This window comes from Rhinatrema bivittatum, chromosome 1, assembly GCF_901001135.1.
Source record: "Rhinatrema bivittatum chromosome 1, aRhiBiv1.1, whole genome shotgun sequence".
Lineage (NCBI taxonomy): Eukaryota > Metazoa > Chordata > Amphibia > Gymnophiona > Rhinatrematidae > Rhinatrema > Rhinatrema bivittatum.
In genome coordinates, this window is record NC_042615.1 from 472,016,228 (window position 1) to 472,033,882 (window position 17,655).

Here is a 17,655-nt window from a genome sequence, read left to right on the forward strand (position 1 = left end):
GAAGAGGGTTTTTTTTAGATTAATTGAGTTGATTGGCCTGTTGAATTGCATTCATGGATAACGGCTCCAATAAAATGTTCGAATAACAAAAACATGCCTATCAATAAATACCATAAAATATAAGCAATACCTAAAATAGAATACAACTATGATGTGACTAGCAAAATCTTGGTAATGAAATATTATTAAATACATCTAAATCTTTCAGTGCACAGTGTTATCAGGCCACACTCAAAAGCTAGGTAATAAATAAAAATAAATAAATAAAAGTCAAACAATGACAATATAACTGTCTCATTGAAATAGCTACGGCCACACATGAATAAACAATTCATAAAAAGTAAAATTGTTCTTTAACTTAAAAGCAAAATAGTCGGGTAGATTTTCAAAAAGCGCGATTTGGCGTACTTTTGTTGGCGCATCAGGCGCAAACAAAAGTACGCTGGATTTTAGTAGATACACGCGTAGCCGCGCGTATCCACTAAAATCCTGGATCGGCGTGCGCAAGGCTACCGATTCCGTATAGCCGGCGCGCGCCGAGCCGCGCAGCCTACCTCCGTTCCCTCCGAGGCCGCTCCGAAATCGGAGCGGCCTCGGAGGGAACTTTCTTTTGCCCTCCCCTCACCTTCCCCTCCCTTCCCCTACCTAACCCACCCGCCCGGCCCTGTCTAAACCCCCCCCTTACCTTTGTCGGGGGATTTACGCCTCCCGGAGGGAGAAGTAAATCCCCGCGCGCCAGCGGGCCGCTAGCGCGCCGGGACGCAACCTGGGAGCGGGTCCGGAGGGCGCGGCCACGCCCCCGGACCGCCCCGGGCCGTAACCACTCCCCTGGACCCGCCCCCGAAACGCTACGTCCTGCCCCGAAAACGCCGCGCGGATCGGGCCCGCCCCCGACATGCCCCCGACACGCCCCTCTCGGAAAACCCCGGGACTTATGCGAGTCCCGGGGCTCTGCGCGCGCCGGTAGGCCTATTGAACATAGGCGCACCGGCGCGCAGGGCCCTGCTCACGTAAATCCGGGCGGATTTACGCGAGCAGGGCTCTTAAAATCCGCCCCTGTGTTTTTACTCATAAAATACATAAAAACAAACAAAAGAAAATTGCAATAGCGCACTACAGGATTCAAATGAAAGTTTCCAAAGCACTCTGGAGGTCATTAGACCCATAGTGGCATGCCTCATAATATATTCTGATCAAGTGTCAAAAACATTGATTGAACATTCTGGGTTATTGCACTTTTAATGTGAATCCCTCCTTTTAAAGTCACCATTCTATGGGACTGATGTAATAAGACCCACGGTGAAATAGGCGCTAATTGTCTACATGTATTGTTTTAGCACAAGCGCCAAAAGCAGGATGTAATAAAGGACGCATATGCAAATGAGATGCATGCAGAAGTAAAACACACGTGAAAACATGCGCAAATACGCGTGGTCAAGGCCCTATGTAATAAACAGAGCAGAAACCTGCACTGAAACCCGCAAGTGATTCAAGGAGCGAATGCCTTCCCCTTTCATAAAAAGTAAAGAAGTTAGTGGCCCAGGAGTGGGATTGAAGGTTGGCAGAGCAATGTCTCACGCCTTTATGTTCTGTCTCTGATCGCGTGACAGGTGTACTGGCGGATGCCGGTAAGCATGGGAAATACAACAGAGATTTCTTCAGCCAACCTGCAAAATGTACCATAAGATCTGGAAAAAGTGAAGGTAATCCCTGATTACCCCAGAGCTGCATAGACACACAAGCACAGTAAAGCCAGCAATGACATAATCCGCCCTCCAGATACACACGTTAACTTAACTCCTTCCCTGACCCAGACGGTAAAAATCCTGCATACAAAAACCCGTACTAACCGATGCCTGGCTCCCTGCAAAGCCTGAGAATAGTTCATTGCCCTCCTTTGCATGCACGCCTGCAAAAATAGCCTTGGGTTTTTAAGCCAGTTTCTGCGTGTGTTTTTCCCATGCTGTACATGTTATTACTTATTACATACATGTGTAAGACTAGCGTGGGAAAACCACGTGCAATAACCTTGCAAACCCACGGCAGCTTTAGCGCAGCTTATTGCATCGGCCCCTTAGTGACAAAATACAACATTTCACTCAAAGGCAGGCAAGTCAGTAAAGAGAAGAAGACGCCTTGTAGCAGCGGGAGAGGATTTGCATCCATACAATAGAACCTAAAGTCTTTCTGTTTCTGATATGGATCTCATAATTGTGTGCAAACAGTTTTGTCAACTTTTATGCACATCAGGGTTAAAAAGTCAAAAATTCACCTCCTACCCCAGAAATCAGCACTAGCCACAGAATCGCATCTAGTCTAAAGGCGCAAAATGTAAAATTCTCAATTCACAAGTATTCTCAGGATTATTATACCAGATTTTACACATACATTCACATAGGCATTACTGAGAAAAATTACATGTAAAAATTCAAACAAATGTCAGCATTTACTAGTTTTGCAGTGTTTTGCCATAGAATGGTTAGATCAAAAAATGATAGCACCAGTTCACAAATGCAGCAACATGGGAGAATCAATCCTATTTTTGCCTTTAACAAAAAATGACCATTAAATCCTGGGATGGAAAATTTTGCTGTATAAAATGTTTTTCCCAGGAGGTTTAGCAAGCACTGAACATTTCTTTGCATATCTCTGCGTGATACGAACATTCGCTGTGCATTCTGGTTTCCTTGAGTAGCTTATAATTCCACACGACATCACTCATAGAACACATGCATTGAACCGACTGTAGACTGACACTAAGCCTGATGCATGACATCAAATTAGAGAGCACTAACAGACTGCCTTCAATAAAAGAAAACAAACAGCTTGAAATATATTCTACATAAAGGAGGGCCAAGCGCTATCACTCAATGTCTTTTCTACTGATAACAATGACTGTACATTTTTTTTTCCATATATTATTATACACCTTATCATTAAATGCATTATGCAACCTTCCTTTTATTGACTATGATGATTCAGAAGGAAGGGAGCAGGATAGGGAGTGAGAAGTTCAAATTGTTATTATTAAGTGCAGCGCGCCAAGAGGGTCAGTTAATGACAACTGGGCTATAAATGTAACTAAAAAAATAAACAGAATTATATTTCCTGTTTCCTTTGCTTTCTCATATGTTATATGGACTTTAACTGGACTTAAAAAGAATATAAAAACTAATCTGTGGAGAATTTAGTTCTCCTCTAGTGCCAAATAAGGTTCAATTGATTGAAAGGGTTGGGTCATCGTGGGTGCCAACATGGTCATGGATGACTTAGCACATCCAGTAACAATATCATAGAGTTCTTGTCACTACCAATTACTTATCAAGAGGCTCTCACCAGCTCTGCTCCACTTCAGGAGATATTTGTTGTTTTCATTAAAAAAAAAATAAAAAAAAGTTGGTAAGGGGCTCCCAAGAGCCCCATTCACCACATCACTGAGCACATCAATAGCTTCAATAAAGCCAGCAAAATATTAGATTTTTTTCCTCCTAAGAATGACAGTTTGCCACGGTGCAACCACTGTCATTTCATACGTTATCTGCAATGTCAGATCCGTGAATTGTTTTTCATAGAGTTTGGTCTTGCATGGAGCCTTACACTAGGCGGCAAAGGATGACAAGAGATTCACAGTGGTTGCAAATGCAGTTAATAGTTGCTTGGATTCATTGCTATCATTTGTTGCTCGAGTTCACCCCGAGATAAGTAGCTTTGCTGTTCTCACCTACTGACGTGCCCAGATTCAAGCCACTGTACTCGGGATGGCAAGGGAAGCATAAAATCCCAGGGCTTCATTAGTCTGTCGCAAACGAGAAGTGAAAGGAATACACATGTTTTTTTTTTTTTTCTATCTGCAGAACCGTGTTACGAAAGGAGGCCTGATGCATAAAGGATTTTCATGATTTTGAATTTAAAAGAAATATATACATCAGGCCCTTAGCTCTGTTGCAATGGGAAACAAACTAAAGATAATGCTAACCATAAACTGAGATTAAGAAACTCAATAACATTTGGATTTCATTTAAGTCCCGTATAATATCCAGGTCAATCTTCTCTAAGCTCTGAGACTTAATTTTGTCCTTTACATTTTACAATATAATTTGGATGTTTCAAGCACATTCATATTTTTTTTCCATCTTAATATAGGCCCCTTTGGAGACGGATTTCTGCCGGTAAAATCTAATTGGTACGGCATATTCTTCCTAGATGTTCAAATCAGTGGACATTGTAGTATAACGGTTATTAAGATAATAAAAGATACTTATTTTGCCAGAGTTCAAGGGAAATACTCTAACTATAACATTAGGGGAACATTGTTTTGTTACTTCAGTTTTGAATTATGAAGCCACTGTTTTATCAGTGCACCTGGTTGATGGGAACCTCTGGTTTACAGTCATTTACTTCCGATTTACCCCAATGGCATAAGTTGCAGATTGGAAGAGGAAACATCAATTCACATGACAGCTGCAATTATGAGAAACAATAAAGAAGGCCTGTGACAATGTTCTAACATCTGGCATAATGAATATTAAAGACAAAAATCCCTCACAATATACCACATTATCTTCTAAACAGCTGCAATAAATAAACAGATACACGTTTATATTCAAGAAACTGAATGGCTCCGAATAGTCTTACCTGTTACGCTAGTTCTAAAGGTCTGGTCCTTGCTAGCAACCATAGAAAGTTCTTTGCCAGACAGTGAAATCATTATACTCCCAACTTGTCATAGACATCAGCATCTCTCACGGCTCCATCGCCGAGCTACTAGAAACAAGTCTGCAACAAACAAAGATATCTTCATTTTAGTTGCAAAAATAGTCAATCATGTCCTGAGACCAGTAGGCATTACTATTTAATCAATAGGTATACCATCATGAGGGAGGGCATATGAGGTAATAAATATCTCCCGAGGTGCTGATAAATATGAGGTTGCTGACTAAGAACTTTATGCTCCACAGGAGATTTCTGTACATACTGGAGATATATATATATATATATATAAAACATATGTTAACCAGAGACTCCAAGCTGTTTTAACAATTACTAAAAATGTATTTTTTAAGATTGTATTTCCTGACAATGAATCATTTTGAAAGTGCACCTCTGTTTACCTCCAGTAGCACCTCTGTGATATAGCAGCTCCTGCAACCAGAACGTGCCATTAAGAAAGCACGTCTATATCTTAAGCTATCTTATATAGACGATTGTTTGTATATATATTTGAGTTATTTTAACAATTATGTATGTTTCACTGTACTCTGCCCCAAACCTTTTTAGGAAGAGCAGATAATAAATCATTGCAAATAAATAAATAAATGATATCTCTATCTGTATCTCTATCTATATATCTACAGATATAGATAGATATAGATATCTATCTATATATATAGATGTATACATACATCTATATATATATATATATATATAGTTTTGGGCTGGGAACACATTGCTCTACTATGAAATAATATTCTATAGCTTCAAAAATTATTTTAAAAACAGTACAGTAATGACAAGATTTTCAGGGCTGTCTAACTACATAGCCATGCTAGACAATCACAAGTTTGATTGATATTAAGCAAATGGTGGTGGGTGCTCTGTAAGGGTGTATAACTTCTGTAAGCACAAAGATACATTGGAGAGGATGCACAACTGATTTTAAAAGACCATTTAGATTTGTAGAGCTTTACAGCCTTTTACAAAAATCCTGAAGCATTGTTTTACACAAGAATGTGTAAATTTGTAGGAAACGGGGGTTGTTTGTTTTTTTTTCAAGGAATTTAAGCATTATTTAGGCAAAGTATAATACATGCTCAAGCAAACTAACATATATATTTTGCGTTTTTACTTGAAGAATGTGCTAATGCATACTAAAAGGAAAAGCTACAATAAATGTATACAAATGGTCAGTCCAGTGGCTCACTGACTCAGTTCATGACTCAGGTCTTCTGTTCCCCAGATCAGCAAAGCGTCAGTCATCGTGCAATGAAGATGATGCCTAGTGGCCAGATTCAGAGCCCATGACTGCAAGGCAAAGAAGCCTTGATGCATGGCTCTTGACTGAAAAATGTTACTGCACTGATTGAATTAAGATGAAAGCGGATATAAAATAGGAGAAAAAATATCCATGGGTAGTTGCTAATGAAGGCTAAGGGTGCCAGATCCCAGCCTTGGTTCCCAATCAGCTGGAAACCCAAAGGAGAAGGAGAAAACTACTAAGTCAAAATAATCAGTATGTAAAGGCTGTGTTTTAGCTTTTGTGGGTACAATTTCCATAAATTGAAATTTAACATAGGTATAGATAGCTCAGCAACCTTAATTTTACATACTTTCTTTGATTCCACAGCTTCATACACAAAAGAAAGGATTGTTCAATGTATTATTGCATTGATAATATCTCAGAAGAAATGGGATAAGCTGATATGAATGCTATCAAATTTTTTCTATAGTAAGATAAGCAACAAACAATAATACTGAGGTTGATATTCAGTGGTTTAGCAAGTGAGAAGTTAGCTGATTAAAGTTTTCTTGAGATACTCAACAGGACTTAGGTGGTCATTTTCAAAAGCGTTTGCACATGAAAAGTCCCTTTTTTGTGTGCGATCACTAAATGGGGGCGGAGTCGGCCCCAGATGAGGAGGGGTCGGGGCGGCACCGGGGCCGACTCTGCGAAGATGTCGCTGACGGCGAAAAGGCAAGGGCCCTTTTTGCCGCCAGTTTCGCACCCAATAGCGCCACTTTTTATGATGGAAAGCCGGCCCGCCCCCCGTTATCGCCAACCTTAGAAAATCCAGGCCTTAATTTGGTAAGTTTCCCATTAAACATAATCAGATAAAGTCCTGGATCAAGCTATCCAGATAACTTTGCCGCTCACTGAGCTTTTGAATATTGGGAAAAAAAAAAAACTTAACTTGCTGGTGGGAGCTCAACTCCTTCATGCCCTATGTCAAATCCCCACTCCTGAACTCTCAAAAGCGGGATGAATACTGTGTGATAAAGTTATCTGCTTAACATACCCTCTCCCAAGTATCACAAACATGAAACATAAAATCAGTAAACCATTGTTAACATTGTAGAACCATGTATAACACTGCCATCAGCTCATGGTTATGAGACCTATCAGTCACCCATATAGACATGCATGATAACTGGAGAAAGTCAAACACTCCAGCCCAGTCCTTTTGTCTAGTTAAATGCACACACACACACACACACACACAGCTATTTTATGTGAAAAAATTAGCCAAACTGAGGGGAGGAGGGGTAGATTTATGCCATTAAAAGCTGATTTTAACAGAATAAACCTTTTTGAATTTTGACCTCTTACAGTTTTTTAGGTTGTTATCACTCTGAGCACAATGTTTTTCAGGGTGTGAACTAAAATTTGAGCATCCATCATTAAATGGTGTTTTTAGTATGCAAACTAATCATTTTGTGTTATATTGAGTTTTAGTGCAGGAATGTCCTAAGGCATTCAATTTTAATGTGCATGTAAAAGCACTTTTGTGCACGTGAAAAATAGTGTGCTATTAAATAAGGCCTTAATGTACCCACTAATGGATTCAGAAAGTTGTTAGTGTAAGCATGCTAAAATAAGTGTGTGAATGTATGTAAATGAAGGAATATCACATGCAAATAATGTTTTAGCATGGGCTAGATGTATAATGTGTTATGCTCATCCTCTATGCTATTTACTAACACTCATTTTAATACCTGCCTCGTACCAGATAATGCACATGCATGCTACTGAGAGGGATTTGCTTCCTGCAAACAGAGGGCCATAAAAAATGAAGGTCTTGAACAAGATATGACATTATGAAACTGGACAAATCCAACCAGAAAAATTAGTTCCACACTAGGCCCTCTTGCTATATTTTAGAAGAGCGGACCTCTGTACTGTTTTTTAAACTCAATCGAGCCAATTATTCCACTGAGTCCTGCTCATGTGTTTTAATCATTGGTCCGCAAACCTCCACCCTTCCTACTTTAAATGATTTTTAATATTTTTCAAATTTTCACAATATTCAAATTTAAGTTTTGTTTTTATATCACAAGCTAAGTTCAAGCATGCTCTTCCACTGTTGCTATTCTCTTGGAAATACTTCATTTCAATAGAACAGCCAACCATTAATACTTAGTAGGGGGTATACATTTGTTTTTGACGTATTGGCAATCCGCAACGTCTATGTCCCTATTCGTTGTATTTGTAGGGTCACAAAACCTTTGACAAACCCCCACGAATACAACGTATCTAATGAATAAATCCTCCATCCTCCTGACCCCTCCCAAGACTTACTAAAAGTCCTTGGTGGTCCAGTGGGGGTCCTGGCGCGATCTATTGCACTCGGGCTGTCGGCTGCCAGTATTCAAAATGGCGCCGATAGCCTTTGCCCTCACTATGTCACAGGGGCTACCGGTGCCATTGGTCGGCCCCCGTCACATGGTAGGAGCAATGGACAGCCGGCATCATCTTGTGCTCCTACCATGCGACAGGGACCGACCAATGGCACCGGTAGCCCCTGTGACATAGTGAGGGCAAAGGCTATCGGCGCCATTTTGAATACCGGCAGCCAACAGCCCGAGTGCAGGAGATCACGCCAGGACCCCCGCTGGACCACAGGGACTTTTGGTACGTCTTGGGGGGGGGATCAGGAGGGTGGGGGTTATAGTTAATTAAATTTAAAGGGTTGGGATGGGTTTTTTGGGGGGGGGAAACGAATACATACGTAACTAATGAACGGATCGGGGTCCCCCAAGAATGGATGCAACGGATTTGGCTCCCCACAAATACGAATACCGAATGGGATGAATCCGTCCCTGCTGCACATCCCTATTATCTATGAACATACATATGTTCATTGATTCAAGACTGAAGCACCTGAGGAAGCGAAATGCTGCCAGCAACGGGTAATCACAGTATGCAGTGCAACAGCCAAGTGAATTGGTTTCCAGAATAATGTAAGCGATAAGCTAAGTATTAATGGTTGGCTATTCTATTGAACCATAAAATAGGAGGGAAATAATATTTATCAGTGAATAGCAACAGTGGAAGAGCATGCTTGATTTTAGCTTTTTATATAAAAACAAAAATTACATTTGAATATTGTGAAGATTTTAAAATAATTTAAAATCATTAAATTAAAGTAGGAAGGGTGGAGGTTTACGGACCAATGATTAAATCACATGAGCAGGACTGTGAGATAATTGTCTCGATTGAGTTTAAAAAACTGTACTGAGGTCTGCTCCTCCAAAATATATTCAGTGCCTAATGCGGAACTAATTTCTCTGGCTGGGTTTGTATGATATAATAGGTTCTGATCTCTGTTCATATTGATATTATGAAACTGTACCCATAGGCCCTTGAGAATAAATACATTTAACCAGATTTCTCTTTGGCAAAACAAAACATAGCCATTTTTTTCTGCAATTTGTATGCAACCTATTCATACCATCAATATGTCTTATTAAACAAAACAATTACACATCGGAGATGCTCTTCCGTTACTGCCCTAAACATCACAATGTACGAGGCACAGAGGTATCAGAGTGGTGTGTAAACAGACTACAAGCTACTGGTACTATTATCAGTAACATTGTTGTCCAAAGAGCATTATTGGTGTTCAAATAGGGATGTGCATTCATTTGAATTAAATTAAAACAAAAATGCAACAAATGAACAAACCAACCAAATGAAATGAAGCAAAAATGGCCTCGTATGAAAAATGTGGGGTATTGTTGTATTTGTGGCATTTAAAAAATTGGGGACCTGCAGTCCCAGAAAAACTCTCCTGCTCAGCAAAACATAAAACATAGGCCTAAGCCTCCCTGGGACCCTCCAATGTCTACAACCAACCTGGAACATGTTTGGAGCCTGCCAAAGGCTAGTCCTGAGCTGGCCAGGGACCTGCTTAGGACTGACCCTAAGCCTGCCTGGGTCCTGTTTGGGCCACTCCCCCCATTTTAAGGTGCTGAGAGAGAGGTCCCACTTACTCCCTGCCTGGATTCTGAGTGGAAAAAGACAGAAGTGATGTCTACTCACTCCTGCCTGTGACCCAATCTTTGAGAATATTGCTGAATTGATGTCACTTTGGTGCTTTCCTTAGGTATAGCTGGCACCATTTTGGTGCCAGAGGATAGCACCAGTGACATCAATTTAGCACCAGCCTAAAGACAGATGGTAGCAGGAGGAGCGAATGGGTATTGCTCTTGCCATTTTCACTAAGGATCCAGGAAGAGAGTAAGTGGCAATCAGGATGGGAGCTCTTCAGCCCCAAAACGTTGAAATGGTAGGGAGGGGATTGGGCAAACTCCAGGCTGGCCATGGGAAGGCTCTGGGCAGGCACCAGCCAGGATAGATTTGATTTTGGGGCATGGTGTGGGGTTTGGAGGGTACTGAGGGGGCCTTGGATAGGCTCAGGGGGGGCCATACCGAGTAGGCCCAGGTACTGTGTATACCTTTCTCTGGGCAGGAGGCATTTTTCAGGGCCATGGGAGGCCCATTTTATTTTTTAATCAGTTCTTTTTTTTTTTGTTTGTTAGTTTTCACATTTTTTTTTGTTCGGCAAACAAATTGAACACATAAAAACATTAAGGGCCGGATTTTAAAAAGGTTAGGCACATAAATCCAGAGGATTTATGCGCGCCAGGCCTATTTTAAAAAGGCCCGGCAATGCGCGTGTAAGTCTCAGGGCTTGCAAAAAAGGGCAGGGTGGGGGCGGGGCCAGAGACCTGCAACACAGTGACCATTGCCGCTGTGTTGAAGGATTGTGTGGTGGCAGCCTGCCGATAGGCGCAAAAAGTAAAATAAAGATTTTGGGGGGGGTTAGAGTAGGGCTAGGGGGAGGAAAGGTCAGATTAAGGGTAAGGGAAGTTCCCTTCCAGGCCGCTTTGATTTCGGAGCAGCCTGGGAGGGAATGGGGGAAGGCAGCACAGCTCGGCGCACGCAAGTTGCACAATTGTGCACCTCCTTGTGCACGCAAATTATAAAATTGGGTGTACATGTGCGTGCGCCAGGTAGCGCACGCACATGTACACCCGCAAGCACCTTTTTAAAATCTACCCCTAAGTGAATTGAAAAAAAATATAAAACCATAAAATGAAAAAATGAACCAAAACCAAAAAAATAATTGGGGGCTGTGCGTTCCTTTATTCAGAGGCTTAATCATGAACAGGGGTATTTGTAGGTGGCCCATCCCCACTCCTTATCTAGTTACTAAAGCAAGGGATCTTCTTCCAGAGGGGCTCCGTTATGGGCAAATGACTAGCAAGTCAGACCCTCAGCTCTTTCCCTCTTCCCAGTAAAAAAATATTCTCAGGCCAACCACAGGGCAGGGGAGACATGGCAAGGTAGGAAAGAATGATATCAAGATAGGAGGTGGTTATAAAGGAGACACAGGACATATATTTAAGCATTTAAAAAATAAATTTGCACAAGGCAAATATATTTCCAAGCCAAGGACAGGGATCATTGTTGTCATTGATATTGTTGGTGTTACTACAGTACACTGTAGATATTCAAATGCTTAAGGCTGAACTATAATCTGAGCCTTAAAAGCATCTATGAACTGATCAATTGGTTTGATTGAGTACAACACTCATTTCTGTGAGATCTGAGGCACTAGCAGACTAGTGCAACCATGATGGTGCCCTCAGTAAAGGGTGGTCTTAGAGAAGGGAATGGCCAGATGCTGTTGTCTTTGTAAGTCATGGCATCCAGATTTCTCCTTGGATTGCTCCCTTGCATAATTCCATTTGTCTGCAATTAGATCTTTCACACTACTCTTTGAAGATCCTTACTGACACAGAAGACAAATAATTCTAAACACACATTCATTTTTCTGTTATCCTGGAACTCTGCTTTCCTTTCATCTCGTATTCTGCAGTGTGGTATCTTTCCCACTGCTTCTCTCAGCACTGACAAACAACTCTCATGTGCAAGGCTTACATGTAGACCCTTTGGAAGCAAGTAGGAGGAGCAAAAGAAAACTGAGCATGCTCAATTTAGCATAATCACGATGTTTTACTTTCCTTCGTAAGTAATACCTCATGGCCTCATGCAATAAGGCCAATACATTTTTGGGTTTCTGTTTATAATAATTATGTGACCACATATTGTAGACATTTTTGCCATGATGATACTAAATCTTATTACATCATTTGTTAAGTAGTATTTTAATTTGCACATTAAATGTTATTGAGATTGCATGCTAAACTTTTTTGCAAGGGCCCTTTAATATCAGAATTTTATTACAATTAATAAAAATCACCAAAATTTCTCCAAAATCTTTTAGAGCACTTAGCAAGTTTAGTAAAGACAATATAGAGTTTATGTTGTACTTGTGGACCCTTGGGCTGGGGTGAGATTGGGTCTACCTGCTGGGAGGAGCCTTGCAGGTTCTCACCACCAGCAGGCGGACCCAGATGAAGCAGAGACTAGTCAGAAGCTTCATCTTTACCAGCCTAAGTTCCCCTTGGGTTGAATCTTTGTCAGGGCCTGCAGGACTTAGGTGAAGGACTCTGCTGTTGACTAGGGGCATAATCCAAGGGCAGGATATGGTCAGAGGTAAGCGACAGAGTCCAGGCAAAGGACAGTGACATGTGACGATCATGCATATTGAGAATCCAGGCAAGGGTCAATGGCAGGCAGCAATCAGGCATATCAAGAGTCCAAGCAAGGGTCAAAACCAGGGATCCGTCCAAGGAAGAGGGATGGAGCAGGATGGGCAGATGAAGACTGGAACAGGCTGGGCAGATGAAGGCTGGAAGCCACAGTTACTACAGAACATAGGAGGACCTGTTGTTGAGGTGTCTGAAGGGCATCGGAACTGCTCTTAAATAGGAGCAAGTGGGTGACATCATCTAAGGGCGCTGAAGGGTTTCTCCTGTCGTGGGTCCTTTAAATCCTGGAGCGTCAGTGTGCGGGTGCGCTAGAAGGGACTGGTGCCATCCTGCACTTTGGCGGGGATGGCGGCATGCCACCGCATCTGAAGAGAACCATCAGCTGCATTAGGGTGAGTAATGTGGCTTGTGGGGGTCTCCCATGAATCATGAAATGCAACATTTTATAAAGGACATCATCAGCAAACATTGCACTTTTTTTTATACTATTTATTTTATTAAAGTTTTAAAATAGACATAATAACAAAGAACAAACAATGCACTGTACAAGAGGTACATGAAAACAAGCGGATTCAGCAATGAGGGAACTCGTTGCCAAGTTGTAGGTAGGCAGGGCCAGGCGGCTTAAATGTCCTGGAAGGATGGTGTCATCCGGAGGGGATGACCCTGAGGTTCCCGCCATAACGTGCTTAAGACTGGCCCGTGCGCGCTCATACCTCGGGAATTCCAAGGGCAAGAGGGCGGTCGGCAGTGTCCGTGGCATCCAAGGAGGCCCAGGAACAGTAGGCAGGCCGGCGATAGCTGGCGGAAGCCGCAAGTCTTCCCAACGGAGTCAAAGCTGCAAAGAAGGAGGTGATCAACAGCGGTTGCAGCCATCTGCGACTGATGGGCATAACATGACCTCTCAACCCCCTTTCTGAAATGCTCTTCACATCTCTCAAGGGTGTCCTCATTCTGCCACAATGCTAGTCTCCTTCATCTTGTCATCATTTTCTTTTCAAAACCAATACTTAATCCCAAATCTAGATCCTATATAATATCTTATCAAGTTTTGTAATATTTCATTTAGGTACCAAAGTTAGTGTTATGTTTGCTGGTTGCGGCAGGATACCGTGACCAGCTTCATTCACCCCCAGCAGCACCACCAAGATGTCGCTACACGCCTTCCCACTGGCAGGGATGCTGTCGACATTATGCTTCCTCCCTGCAGGTCCCTCCCTAGGTGCATGCATTTGCGTTACATCCTCTTTAAGGCCCTATGGCTGGAATGTCCTTGCCAGCACCCTCAAATGATGTCACACGGCTGGGTACTGAAGTCCCAGCACCCTAACATTGCCTTATAATTGGGTCTCTTGCCTGTCCAGTGTGCCTCATCTAAGCCTTGCCTCATCCTAGCCTTACCTCCAAGCCTTGCCTCCATCCTTGCCTCGTCCAAGCTTCCAGTCCAACTTCACCTCATCCAAACCTTCTAGTCCAGCTTTGTCTCATCCAAGCCTTAAAGCCCAGTCTTGCCTTGTCCTAGTCTCTCTGTCCAGCTTTCCTTGCTTGTCCTAACTCCTATCTTGTTCTTGTTCTTGTACCTTGTCTAACTATTGTATTGGGTTTGCTTTTGGAGTCTTGTATTTGCCCTGTTTGTCCTGCCCTGTCTTTCCCTTGTCGCTTGTCTGTCTTCCTGGTTCTGACTTCCACTTTCGCCTTAGACTCATCCCTTGTCCGCCACCTGGATCAGACCTTAGCCTCGGACCTTAAGCACATTTTACCTGCCACCAGCCCTGACTTTTGATCTGTTATATAGACTTTCTTGAGTCACCTAAGTCCTGCCAGCTGCTGTAACCCAAGGCTCAACCCCCAGAGGAGGTGGTTGGTTCAGGTGAAGGTGTAGCTTGACTCATGTTAAAGCATGTTCTCCAGCTGTCAGATCAGGCCTCGCGCCTCCCCACTGAGGCAGCAACAGCAACTGCGCCGCAGCTATAAGGTGCTCACGCTCATGCCGTTCCTTACAGTTAGTGACGCTGTTGCCCAAATTATCAAGCTTCTCCATACTTATTTTTGTATACTTTTTAACCATGGTCTCTCTATGAAGGTTACCCCCAATGCTTTCTTGGAAGTCTGATGCAGTAATACCTCTGTTGTTTAAAGTTCTGTCACTTCATGCAGGTTATCCCAGTATTTCTCTGTTATCCTGAGTAGATGAGCCTACAATATCTCACATTCATTCCCCCGATCCCATGTCTTTGTAATAAACTAAACAGTTACCATAGCCAGCAAAATTGTCGCACAATGCCCAGCCTCCTAATTTCCTGTAGTCTTACAGTACTCTACCCAGCCACCATCTGGCTATCATAAAACTGCTGCCAGTAACCCACTTGGATTCTAGGGAGTTGTAGCCTGCTAGCACCAAGCTGGCTACCTCAAATTTAAAATTGTATTCATCAACCATCCTAACTTTTCCAATAACAGGACATCAAGGTCCCAAGTGTTCTCCTCTGTAGCACCAATTGAATGGAATAAATTGCCAGCATAGCTAGTTGAACAGTCGCATTAAAAAATGTTTAGAAAATTCATAAAACAATGTTTTTTGAAGAAGCTTTTAACTTGTAGGCAGTGGTTTTTAATGTTGCATTTTCATTTTTAGGTTAAAGAAATGGGGGCGGATTTTCAGAGCCCTGCTCGCCTAAATCCGCCTAAATCCGGGCGGATTTAGGCGAGCAGGGCCCTGCGCGCTGGTGCGCCTATGTTCAATAGGCCTACCGGCGCGCGCAGACCCCGGGACTCGCGTTAGTCCCGGGGTTTGGCGAGGGGGGCGTGTCGGGGGCGTGTCGGCAGCGTTTTGGGGGTGGGCCCGGGGGCGTGGTTACGGCCCGGGGCGGTCCGGGGGCGTGGCCGCGCCCTCCGTACCCGCCCCCAGGTTGCGTCCCGGTGCGCTAGCGGCCCGCTGGCGCGCGGGGATTTACGTCTCCCTCCGGGAGGCGTAAATCCCCCGACAAAGGTAAGGGGGGGGGGGTTTAGACAGGGCCGGGTGGGGTGGGTTAGGTAGGGGAAGGGAGGGGAGGGAACGGGGGTAGGCTGCGCGGCTCGGCGCGCGCCGGCTATACAGAATCGATAGCCTTGCGCGCGCCGATCCAGGATTTGTGCGGCTACGCGCGTATCTACTAAAATCCCGCGTACTTTTGCTTGCGCCTGATGCGCCAGCAAAAGTATGCCAATTTGCGCGTTTGAAAATCTACCCCATGATGTATTTGTAAATTAATATTTTGTTGAAATTGATTATGGGTATAATTTTGTACCTCACACTGGACATACATTGTGAAGCTGCAGGATAGAAGAAAGTTTAAATAAATAAATAAATAAATAAATAAAATCTAATATGAATGGCTAAAAGCTTCATCACGAGGTCAAGGATATGCAGAGAGAAGTCTTCTCTCTCACTGCATATCAATTAACTCTGAGCACCTTAAACACACTAATCTTTACTCAAGCCCCTTGCCCCTCATTTAGTTTTGATACCCAATTACAACATTTATAGTCAACTTATAACATTTGAGTTGACCTGGTTAAATGCTTTTTCTACATCACAGAATTTTTTTATACTGTTAAATATGGGAGCTATGCATTATATATAGCTTAGTGTGCACAAAAAAAATATTCTGTGCACTAAGGACCTAGCATGCATGCTAAGCTGAAGTCAGATGATATTAGTGGATAAACACTCAGATTAGCACCTACCCATGTGTAAATGAGGACATGTTTTATGCGAGTTAGTCTATAGCGGGCACATGTGACTATGTTCTCCTTCACCCTCTGTTTAGAATGTACTTTTGCTGAAAATTCAACATCTGTTATGGACCAGTTATTAACATTTTAGCAGGCATAGTATTGAAAAGGCTCAGTTACCAGCAATAATTGTGACTGTAAGTTGAAAGTCATATACAAGAGATGGCACTGTAAAAGTTTAGGCATATACAATGAGTGTAACCCCTCTGAATACCGAACAATATAACACCTAAACAGAGGAACATCACATAATTTGTATGATTAATTATTTGATGTACCTCTGTTTAGGTGTTATACTGTAAAAGTTTACCCACAGGCATTGAGCTGTAACACATCTTCACACTTTCCTTTGAGATGAAAAATATATCAAGTTTTTCATAACTTCCTACACGAAACCGCATTGCTATATACCACAAAAATGTTTTTGCAAACAAATGGTTAACACATGACAGCTGCAGATCGAGCAATGTTATAGACTTCACAGTGTAGAAAGCACAAGAGTTTTACAGTCTTTAATAATTCCACAAGGTCATATAGAATGGCAGGATTGTGAAGATAATTTTTGTTATTGATGTGGTTAATCTGTTCAAAGACCATTGCAGGCATTCTGAGGCATGGTCCTGCACAATGGTCTGGGCAATAATGTCTTATCAGCGGTCCACATTTTTGAGGGACTGCATTGCTCATTATTGAGAGCTTTGCAACCTTGTTGCCTCTGTCTTGCTTCCCCTCCCTGGCAGCTTTGGCTAAGACCACAAAGGGGGATGGATCCCCCCATATCTTCAGATTGCTTGCTTAGGGCACCACTGACTGACAGTGTTTATTAAAGGTGAAGGTTGGATGCTGGTGCCTTCTTAATTTGGGCTGACTGATTTCAGTGGAGCCAATGGGATGGATGTGGTTGGAGTGAGATGCATTGGGGGTTACAGATGGAGGAGATGTGGCTGCTGCATTAAGATAAGTTATGGAAAACATGAAAGACAGGAAAGGGGAAAGAATAGGGAGGAAAACAGGAAAGACAGGAAAGGGGAGGATAGGGAGAAACTGACAGGAAGAGAGTGAGTGAGAGGGAGGAGGTGGAAACAGAGAAAAGAAAATAAATATTTAAGCACTTCACAGAGGACAACGGCTGTACCCTTATCATTATATAAGGCACAATGGTGTAACAAATGGAAATGAGGAACCATCCTCCAAATTCTTGACATAAACATTTTACTGCACATATTCTATATTCTGTGATCTCTGATGCTCCCATAAGAGTCACAG

The 17,655-nt window shown here is 42.5% G+C and overlaps 1 protein-coding gene across 1 annotated transcript in view; it reads right to left on the reverse strand.

Moving 5' to 3' along the window:
* LINGO2 (leucine rich repeat and Ig domain containing 2) overlaps positions 1 to 17,655 on the reverse strand; it is a 1,615,267-nt gene that overhangs the window by 601,381 nt on the left and 996,231 nt on the right. The window contains exon 5 of the mRNA XM_029606680.1: positions 4,636 to 4,776. The gene's annotated coding sequence lies outside the window, so the exon portion shown is untranslated. The remainder of the gene's footprint in view (positions 1 to 4,635; positions 4,777 to 17,655) is intronic.